The 11,396-nt window shown below is 38.9% G+C and overlaps 1 non-coding gene across 1 annotated transcript; it reads left to right on the top strand.

The window, feature by feature from the left end:
- Window positions 1-10,514: 10,514 nt before the first annotated feature.
- Window positions 10,515-10,587, top strand: TRNAK-CUU (transfer RNA lysine (anticodon CUU)). The gene has a single exon. It is a non-coding gene; the product is annotated as a tRNA-Lys (tRNA).
- Window positions 10,588-11,396: the final 809 nt, after the last annotated feature.

Below are 11,396 nucleotides of genomic sequence, written 5' to 3'. Positions count from 1 at the left end.
GAATTTCTCTCTGTAACACTTTTGTTAGTGACATATAAGAATGCTGATGATTTATGTGGATTTATTTTGTATCCTGCAACTTTGCTAAAGGTGTGGATTATTTCTAATAGCTTTTTAGTTGAATCTTTGGGGTTCTTTATGTATACCATCATATCATCCACAAAGAGTGATAATTTGGTTTCCTCATTACCTACTCTAATTCCTTTAATCCCTTTCTCCACTCTTATTGCCAAAGTTAGCGTTTCTTTTTTTTTTATTATATATATATATATATATATATATATATATATATATATTTATAATATTATCCCTTGTATTCATTTTTCCAAATTACCCCCCCTCCCTGTATTCCCTCCCCCCGATGACAGGCAATCCCATACATTTTACATGTGTTACAATATAGTCTAGGTACAATACATGTGTGTGAATATCATTTTCTTGTTGCACAATAAACATTAGAATCCGAAGGTACATGCAACCTGGGCAGACAGATATTACTGCTAACAATTAACATTCACTTCCCAGTGTTTCTTCTCTGGGTGTAGCTACCTCTGTCCATCATTGATCAACTGGAAGTGAGTTGGATCTTCTTTATGTTGAAGATTTCCACTTCCATCAGAATACATCCTCATACAGTATTGTTGTTGAAGTGTACAGTGATCTTCTGGTTCTGCTCATTTCACTCAGCATCAGTTGATTTAAGTCTCTCCAGGCCTCTCTGTATTCCTCCTGCTGGTCATTTCTTACAGAGCAATAATATTCCATAACCTTCATATACCACAATTTACCCAACCACTCTCCAACTGATGGACATCCATGCATCTTCCAGTTTCTAGCTACAACAAAAAGAGCTGCCACAAACATTTTGGCACATATATGTCTCTTTCCGCTCTTTAGTATTTCTTTGGGATATAATCCCAGTAGTAGCGCTGCTGGGTCAAAGGGTATGCACAGTTTGACAACTTTTTGGGCATAATTCCAGATTGCTCTCCAGAATGGCTGGATTCTTTCACAACTCCACCAGCAATGTATTAGTGTCCCAGTTTCCCCACATCCCCTCCAACATTCATCATTATTTGTTCCTGTCATCTTAGCCAATCTGACAGGTGTGTAGTGGTATCTCAGAGTGGTCTTAATTTGCATTTCTCTGATCAGTAGTGATTTGGAACACTCTTTCATGTGAGTGGATATAATTTCAATTTCTTCCTCTGAGAATTGTCTGTTCATATCCTTTGACCATTTATCAATTGGAGAATGGTTTGGTTTCTTATAAATTAGGGTCAGTTCTCTATATATTTTGGAAATGAGACCTTTGTCAGAACCTTTGTTTTTAAAAATATTTTCCCAATTTGTTACTTCCCTTCTAATCTTGTTTGCATTAGTATTGTTTGTACAGAAACTTTTTAGTTTGATGTAATCAAAATCTTCTATTTTGTGATCAATAATAATCTCTAGTTCTCCTCTGGTCATAAATTCCTTCCTCCTCCACAAGTCTGAGAGGTAGACTATCCTCTGTTCCTCTAATCTATTTATGGTCTCATTCTTTATGCCTAAATCATGGACCCATTTTGATCTTATCTTGGTATATGGTGTTAAGTGTGGATCCATATCTAATTTCTGCCATAATAATTTCCAGTTTTCACAACAGTTTTTTCCGAATAATGAATTTTTATCCCTAATCTTGGTATCTTTGGGTTTGTCAAAGATTAGGTTGCTATAGTTGTACCCTTTTTTGTCCTTTGTATCTAATCTGTTCCACTGATCTACCGGTCTATTTCTTAGCCAATACCAAATGGTTTTGGTGACTGCTGCTATATAATATAGCTTTAGATCAGGTACACTTAGACCACCTTCCTCTGAGGTTTTTTTCATTAGTTCCCTTGCAATTCTCGACCTTTTATTCTTCCATATGAATTTTGTTGTTATTTTTTCTAGGTCATTAAAATGGTTTCTTGGGAGTCTAATTGGTATAGCACTAAATAAATAGATTAGTTTGGGGAGTATTGTCATCTTTATTATATTCGCTCGGCCTATCCATGAGCACTGGATGTCTTTCCAATTATTTAAATCTGATTTTATTTTTGTGGCAAGTGTTTTGTAATTTTTCTCATATAATTCCTGACTGTTCTTTGGTAGATAGATTCCCAAATACTTTATACTCTCAACATTTGTTTGGAATGGAATTTCTCTTTGTATCTCTTGCTGTTGCATTTTGTTAGTGATATATAAAAATGCCGAGGATTTATGTGGATTTATTTTGTATCCTGCCACTTTGCTGAAATTTTGAATTATTTCTAGTAGCTTTTTAGTAGAGTCTTTGGGGTTCTCTAAGTATACCATCATGTCATCTGCAAAAAGTGATAGTTTAATTTCATCATTTCCTACTCTAATTCCTTGAATCTCTTTCTCGGCTCTTATTGCCGAGGCTAGCGTTTCTAGTACTATATTGAATAGTAATGGTGATAGTGGGCAACCTTGTTTCACTCCTGATCTTACTGGGAAAGGTTGCAGTTTATTTCTATTGCATATTATGCTTACTGAAGGTCTTAAATATATGCTCCTGATTATTCTAAGGAATAGTCCATTTATTCCTATACTCTCAAGAGTTTTTAGTAGGAATGGATGTTGGATTTTGTCAAATGCTTTTTCTGCATCTATTGAGATGATCATATGGTTCTTATTAATTTGATTATTAATATGGTCAATTATATTAATAGTTTTCCTAATATTATACCAGGCCTGCATTCCTGGTATAAATCCTACTTGATCATAGTGTATTATCTTGGAGATGATTTTCTGAAGTCTTTTTGCTAATATCTTATTTAAGATTTTAGCATCAATATTCATTAAGGAGATTGGTCTATAATTTTCTTTCTCAGTTTTCGATCTACCAGCTTTAGGTATCAGTACCATGTCTGTGTCATAAAAGGAGTTTGGTGGGACTCCTTCATCCCCTATTTTTTCAAATAATTTATATAACATTGGGGCTAATTGTTCTTTAAATGTTTGGTAGAATTCACATGTGAATCCATCTGGCCCTGGGGATTTTTTCCTGGGGAGTTGATTAATGGCTTGTTCTATTTCTTTTTCTGAAATGGGACTATTTAAGCAATTTATCTCCTCCTCTGTTAATCTAGGGAGCCTATATTTTTGGAGGAAGTCATCCATTTCACTTAAGTTATCAAATTTATTAGCATAAAGTTGGGCAAAGTAACTCCTTATTTAAGAGGAGTGGAAATTTCCTCTTCATTGGTGGAAAGATCCCCCTTTTCATTTGTAAGACTATAATTTGATTTTCCTCTTTCTTTTTTTTTGATCAAATTTACCAAAGGTTTATCTATTTTATTGGCTTTTTCATAAAAACAACTCTTGGTTTTATTTATTAATTCAATAGTTTTTTTACTTTCAATATTATTGATTTCTCCTTTTAATTTTTGTATTTCAAGTTTAATTTTTGGTTGGGGGTTTATAATTTGGTCTTTTTCTAGCCTTTTAAATTGTAAGCCCAATTCGTTAATCTTCTCTTTCTCTATTTTCTTCAAATAAGCCTCTAAAGATATAAAATTTCCCCTTATTACTGCTTTAGCTGCATCCCAAAGATTTTGGTATGATGTCTCATCATTGTCATTATCTTGGGTGAAATTGTTAATTGTTTCTATAATTTGCTCTTTCACCCAGTCATTCTTTAAGATGAGATTATTCAGTTTCCAATTACTTTTTGGTCTATTTACCCCTAACTTTTTACTGAATGTATCTTTTATTGCATTGTGATCTGAGAAGAAGGCATTTATTATTTCTGCCTTCCTACATTTAATTTTGAGATCTTTATGTCCTAATATATGGTCTATTTTTGTATAGGATCCATGAACTGCTGAGAAGAAAGTATATTCCTTTCTATTGCCATTCAGTTTTCTCCAAAGGTCTATCATACCTAGTTTTTCTAATGTTCTATTTACTTTTTAAATTTCTTTCTTGTTTGTTTTGTGGTTTGATTTGTCTAAGTCTGAGAGTGCAAGGTTGAGATCTCCCACTATTATAGTTTTACTGTCTATTTCTTCTTGCAATTCTCTTAACTTTTCCTTTAGAAAGTTAGATGCTATACCACTTGGTGCATATATGTTTAGTATTGATATGGCTTCATTATTTATGCTACCTTTCAGCAGGATATAGTTTCCTTCCTTATCTTTTTTAACGAGATCTACTTCTGCTTTTGCTTGATCTGAGATATGGATAGCTACCCCTGCTTTTTTGGCTTTACCTGAAGCATAATAGGCTCTGTTCCAACCTTTTACCTTTACTCTGTATGTATCTCCCTGCTTTATGTGTGTTTCCTGTAGACAACATATTGTAGGGTTCTGCTTTTTGATCCAATCTGTTATCCGTCTCCGTTTGATGGGATCGTTCATCCCATTTACATTTACAGTTAAAATTACTAATTCTGTATTTCCTGCCATCGTATTATCCCCAGATTATGCTTTTTTCCCTTGACCCCCCCTGATCCCCCTCCCCGATATTTAATTTACAGACCCCCCTTGTGACGCGCAACCCTCCCTTTTTTTTTTTAGTGTCCCTCCCCCCTCCCTCCAAGTCTCCTCACTTATTCTCCTTTTCCTTTTCCCTTTTCCTCTCCCCCCTTTTAATGAGGTGAGAGAAAATTCTCTGAAAAACAAATATGTTAATTATTTACTCTTTGAGCCTCTCCTGATGAGAGTAAGATTCACACAATGATTCTCCCCCTCACTAAGTTCCCTCAGATATGGTTTATTTTCTATGCCTCTTCCTGGGATGTAGTTTCCCTCTTTTTATCATTCCTTCCCCTTTTTCTGAACCGACCTCCTTCCCTTTACTACACCCCCTTTTTTTCTTTTATATCAGTAAAATCAAATTATCCTTGAGTACTTTTTATATACCCACAACAGAGTTACAGTTCTCAAGGGTTCTGTGTACCTTTTTCTGTTTTTCTTCAGTCTTGTGGATGTAGATCAAATTTTTTGTTTAAATCTGGTTTTTTTCTTAGAAACATATAGAATTCCTCTGTTTCATTGAATGACCATCTTCTTCCATGGAAAAAGATGCTAAACTTAGCTGGGTAGTTCATTCTTGGTTGCAGTCCTTGATCTTTTGCCTTACGGAATATCAGGTTCCAGGCCCTTCTATCTTTTAATGTGGAGGCAGCCAGATCTTGGGTGACCCTTATTGTGGCACCTTGGTATTTAAATTTTTTTTTTCTAGCTGCTTGCAGGATTTTCTCCTTTGTGTGGTAATTCTGCAGCTTAGCCACTATATTCCGTGGTGTTCTTTTTTTAGGGTTTATTTCAGAAGGAGTTCGATGAATTCTTTCCACATCTACTTTCCCTTCTGTTTCTATTATCTCTGGACAGTTCTCTTTGATAATTTCCTGTAAAATAGAATCTAGGCTCTTTTTTTGGTCATAGTTTTCTGGAAGTCCAATAATCTGCAGATTATCTCTCCTAGATCTATTTTCCAGGTCTATAGATTTTCCCAGTAAGTATTTGACGTTGTTCTCTAGCTTCTCATTTTTTTTTTGTTTTGTTTGACTGATTCTTGGGTTCTCTGTGAATCATTCATTTCTATTTGTTCCATCCTGACTTTTAAGGAGTTATTTTCTTCTTTCACAGTTTTTAGTTCTTTTTGTAAATGCCCAATTTCATTTTTAAATGAATTATTTTGCTCTATTGAATTTTTTCCATTTCCCTAATTTTTTTTGAGAATTATTTTCTTTTTCCAATTCAGAAATTCTATTTTCTTGAGACTTTTTTATCTTTTCCAATTCAGAAATCCTACTTTCCTGTGTTTTTTTTAACCTTTTCTAATTCATAAATTTTGTTTCCCTGCATCTCCTGTGAATTCTTTATTTTTTCCAACTCCAATTTCTGGACGTTGTTATTCTCTATCATAGCTTCCCTTTCCTTTCCCCATTTTTCTTCAAACTCCCTCAATTTTTTAAGAGTTTCTTCTAGGAGAGAGTTATGTGATGGGGGGCAAGGATCGTTCCCCTTTAGGTTGTTATCTGCTGTCTCTCTGCTGTTAACTTCCTCGGGGTTGGATACCCGCTCTTTCTCTGTATAGAAGGAATCTATAGTTTTTCTGGCCTTTTTGCTCATATTTAAAAAATCTTTTGGGGTCTGTCCCTGGGGTAGGAAATTATTTATTTACTTCTTTACCAGCTTCCTCCCAGACTGAATGGATGCAGCGGCTCCTGCACCTGAGCTAAGATAGAGTTCTGGGAGAGAGTTCCCCACCCCCTCCCTGAAAGTGCCTCAGAGGTGATTAGCACTGCTGTGCTCGAGGGCATAGAATAGTAAAGACAGCACAAAGCCCAGCCTATGTGTCCGGGTGGGGCGTGGATGTCTGCAGCAGGTGACGTGAAAAGCCCCTGTGCTCAAACTGGAAGTCTCTGCCAGAAACCGAGGTCCCTACTTCAAAGGTTCCGCTTCTCTGGGAATTCCTGGAGCTGAGTTCCACTCCCTCCAGCTAAGCTAGGCAGTGTGTGTTGCCTTGGGCCTTATCCACCCACTTGTCAATCTCTTAACTATTCTCAGGTGGTAGCTGAGGCCACACCCCCTGGTGCCGAGATCTGCTGAGTCACCTCCAGGGTCCGGGGAAAATCTAATCTGAGTTTTAAAATATTTTGGCTTTCTCTTCTGAACTGCTAAATAATTAGCAGAGAAGAGCTAATAGCCTGTGCCAGATTCCTTTACCTCAGTGGCTTCTCTGATCCCAGAGCCCTTCCCAGCGCAATGAGCGCAGTATGTGAGCACCCAGCCGTCTGTGCTGGCCTCTCTTCTTCCTCCCCTGGAAACTGACCTTTCCTGTTGAAACTCCAGATTCTCTTCAGCTGGTAAGTAGTGCTTCCAGTCCTTGTGGTATCTATCAGTCCTGGGCTTATTTTGAGACTTAATTTATCTAATTGGTTGTAAGGGAGTGAGGACATTCACAGAGTTGTGTGTTTCTTCTCCGCCATCTTGGCTCCGCCTCCTCCCTTGAAATTCTTGACCTTTTGTTCTTTCGTATGGATTTTTTTTTTAGGTCATTAAAATAGTTTCTTGGGAGTCTGATTGGTATAGCACTAAATAGATTAGTTTAGGGAGTATTGTCATCTTTATTATATTCGCTCAGCCTATCCAAGAGCACTTAATAACATTCTGGTTTTTTTTAATTTTAAGGGTCCATTAGAAAGACCAGGCAAGCCCAATTGAGATGTAAGTAAGTCAATGGCCTCTGAGGCCCAGGATGTGATTGGAGTTGAGTACTTAAGAACTTCCTTTGTGGGGGGACCTCCAGCCATGGTGGGAATCCTATAATCTCACTCTGAAATCTCCTCAAGTTTGGGATGTAATGTTCATCATTGCCTAACTTGTGTCTGTGACCTCATAGACCCCATATAAGCTCAAGGCAGGAAGAACTCCACCTATTTATCATCTAGAGCTTGGTCTGGAGGAACAGTATCAAGAGAGGTGCAGGAGGTCATAGAATGGATGTAAATCATGTAAATAAAGTCTAAGCTTGTTCCCCAAAACTCTTGGGTACTCTGTTGTGTTTAAAACTGCATCCCTATGGGATAGTAGCTGGATTCTGGGAACCTCAAAACAGAGGTAAGATTGATATTATATTTACCAGATTCTCTCTGATTAGGCCTAGGCAAGAGGATAGATTAGCATTAGTTAGATGTGAGAATGGGCCTAATATTTAAGGAATTATTTATTTCTCTTTCACCAGTTCTATTTTTATGGGAGTTGCTTTCTTTTTCCATTTCATAAAATGTATCTTTTAATGAGTTATATGCTTTTTCCATTTCACTAAGTCTATTTTGTAGTGAATTTTGTTCAGATAGTTTCTGTGTTGTTTTTCCAAACCCTCTTGCATATTTTTCACTCCATCCTTCCCTATTTTTCTTCTAGTTCCTTTTAAGTTCCTTTTTAATTTATTCTGGGAGAGCCTTGTGTGATGGGGACCAGGTAATATATTGCCTTTTGTGACTTCATCTGGAGATAATTTGCTTTTAGTCTCCTCAGGGTTTGCAATCTATTCTTCTCTTTCTCCATAAAAACTGTCACTCATTACAATACTCTTTACATTTTTTTAAAAGTTAATATCTATCTGCCTTTATGGTGGGGGAGGTTTGCGAAGGTCTGGTCTAGCTCCTCTTGTCAGGATAAGCAAAAGTCCTTGCCCCACATTGGGCGCCAATTGTAACGAGCTGTCGTCTCTAGAAGCTGCCGGATTACTCTCTGGTAAGAGATCTGCTGTGTCTACTCAAATCTCTCAGACAGAAGTTGCTGTTAACTCTTGTCCAAAGAAGTGACTTCCCTTCCTGCAGAGAGCCCCGTCAAGCCTGATGCAATTCAGAGTCTTCTCCTCTTCCTGGAGTGCTGTCCTCTTTATCCTCCCAGAGAATGGGCGTGGGATAATGCAAGGGCTTCTGGGAAGAACCACTTCAGCCAATGGGCTTGCTCCTTCTATCAAGTCAACCTGAGTTCTCACCTTGTAATTGTCCAGAAAATCTGAATTCTCACCTTGTCACTGTCCAGACAACCTCAGTTCTCACTTAGTGATCCTAACATCTCCCCCTTTCTTTTGATTTAGAACATAGGACAGTCATGACCTTGAAACATAAATCCATCAATATGGGAAGTATTACAGATAATTACATAAATTACATAAGCATATAGTAACATAGTAACATAACGCATGCTAGAAGTATATAACATAATCAAATAATCATAAATTGAAAATTTATAAATGTCCATAAGTCCATTGTCCATTATTCTCATCTTGTGTGAGGAAGTCCAATGATTCCTGCTGGTTTTTAAAGTTCTTTAACAGTCTTCTTATTATCCATGCTCTTTCAGTGTCAGATGTTTCTTAGATCTTCTCCTTTATTTTGAGGTCTTTCTCTTTTTCTGTCTCTCTCTGGTGGACAAGGCGAATATGACTCGTTGGCTCCCATCTGATTCCTTCTCCTGCTGAAGAAATACAAGCAAACCCTCTCTCCCAGGCAGCCAACCTATCTAATTACCTTCTATTTACCACTTTCTAAATCTCTTCTCATCATCTGGCAATTACATTGGAATTGTTTGCACTGGACACAGCCCTGTTGGTTTAAAAGGCCTGTATTCTCCTTCAAATACCCATCTCAAAGGCCTAGCACTAACCTCTGCTGCTATTGATCCTCCCACCCCAGACATATAGGTGTCTGCTTTAATCTTTGGCCAGTGACCGGGCCAATTGGCACCTCTAATAACTGTACGATCTGCACCCGTGTCTACCAATCCTTCAAATGGTATTCCGTTTATATAAATAGTAAGCATAGGTCGGTCAGCTGTCACAGCTGCTGTCCAATATATTCCTGGATTTTGTTCATTGGAGTCAAAATCTAGGCGACTATCACTAGGTTGCTTATTAGGGGTCCGTAACAATAAGCCTGATGCTACTACTTCTCCTGGTTGATAAATCACACGTTGTCTGCCTGTGTTAGTGACTGGGATATTAGATACACGTTCTCCAGTCTCCCACATCAGTGTATGGATGGACACTGTTTTGTAGGCACTCTCAGAAGGTGAAATGGTCAAGCCTACTGTGCCTGGAGGCAAAGGATCCATAGGCTCAACAGGAACAGATTTGGCTGGGGTGGTGGTTCCGTAGCAGGTAAGGGTTGATCTCGATCACCTTCTTCACTGTCTGGGAGGCGATGTAAGCTCCAGCTGTGGCCCGGGAGTCCACGGCAACAATGACGCCATGCCGAAACTTGAAGGCCAGAGTGGTGGTTCCGTAGCAGGTAAGGGTTGATCTCTGTCTGAGAGATTTGAGTAGACACAGCAGATCTCTTACCAGAGAGTAATCCGGCAGCTTCTAGAGACGACAGCTCGTTACAATTGGCGCCCAATGTGGGGCAAGGACTTTTGCTTATCCTGACAAGAGGAGCTAGACCAGACCTTCGCAATTTGGCGCCCGAACAGGGACAGACACGGTCCTGATTCCAGTGGAAAAGCTTCCGATCTAGATCTCAGTCTCTCTGACCCAGAACCGTGAGTAACGAGGAAGCTTTGTTAAAGATTAAGTGAGCGTGCTAATAGATAAATAAGGAACTTAACTTGTTAAGGGCTAAACCAGCAATCTCTTATAGCTGAAATGGGGCACATGTTAGCTAAATTCAATCCCTGGACCTCAGCCGACTCAACCCCAGCCCCAGAAGCAACCTCAGCTCCACCCTCATTCAGGAGTGGTACTATAGAGAGTATAATCAAGATAATTGAGGAGCAGAGTTTACTTGTAACCTGGGTACAGATTGCTAAACTCTTGGCTGCATTAAGATGCACATCCCCTTGGTTCTTAGAGGAAGAAAAGATAGATGTAGATAAATGGAAGCTAGTGGGATATGAAATGAAAGAATTTCAAGCAAAAAATGGGCCTCGTTCAATTTCTGCAGAAGTATTTTTTATCTACAACATAGTTCAATTAGCCTTAAACTATCAAGCAAGTTGTAGGAGAAGGCCCGGCTAGCTCAGTCGGTAGAGCATGGGACTCTTAATCCCAGGGTCGTGGGTTCGAGCCCCACGTTGGGCGCCAAATTGCGAAGGTCTGGTCTAGCTCCTCTTGTCAGGATAAGCAAAAGTCCTTGCCCCACATTGGGCGCCAATTGTAACGAGCTGTCGTCTCTAGAAGCTGCCGGATTACTCTCTGGTAAGAGATCTGCTGTGTCTACTCAAATCTCTCAGACAGAAGTTGCTGTTAACTCTTGTCCAAAGAAGTGACTTCCCTTCCTGCAGAGAGCCCCGTCAAGCCTGATGCAATTCAGAGTCTTCTCCTCTTCCTGGAGTGCTGTCCTCTTTATCCTCTCAGAGAATGGGCGTGGGATAATGCAAGGGCTTCTGGGAAGAACCACTTCAGCCAATGGGCTTGCTCCTTCTATCAAGTCAACCTGAGTTCTCACCTTGTAATTGTCCAGAAAATCTGAATTCTCACCTTGTCACTGTCCAGACAACCTCAGTTCTCACTTAGTAATCCTAACAGAGGTTTTTCAAACAGCATCAGGTTGTGGCTGGGTCAATGATGATTCTTTCCCAGTGCTGGCTGGGCATGGCCAGCTCCAGTGAGATACTGGCATTTTGGGGTTCACTGTTGATCTTTTGTGTTTGTGTTGGATGTTTTATAACTTTTCAGCTGATCAACTGGGTTTCAACCAGGGTAGAGTGACAACACTGCTATGTAGATTCCTCCTTTTGGATTCTTTGCCCTGTGGAGTCAGCAAAGCTAGTGGAGTTAACAATACTCTGGGACTCTGCACTATTTGTTTGTGTTAGGCTGTCTCCCTCCCCTTTCCAATTGAAACAGATTTCTGCCAATCTTTGAAATTAACTTCTGCTGATAATTTG

The sequence above is a fragment of the Sminthopsis crassicaudata genome, chromosome 1 (genome assembly GCF_048593235.1).
Source record: "Sminthopsis crassicaudata isolate SCR6 chromosome 1, ASM4859323v1, whole genome shotgun sequence".
Classification (NCBI taxonomy): domain Eukaryota; kingdom Metazoa; phylum Chordata; class Mammalia; order Dasyuromorphia; family Dasyuridae; genus Sminthopsis; species Sminthopsis crassicaudata.
This window is presented reverse-complemented; position numbering and strand designations above follow the sequence as displayed.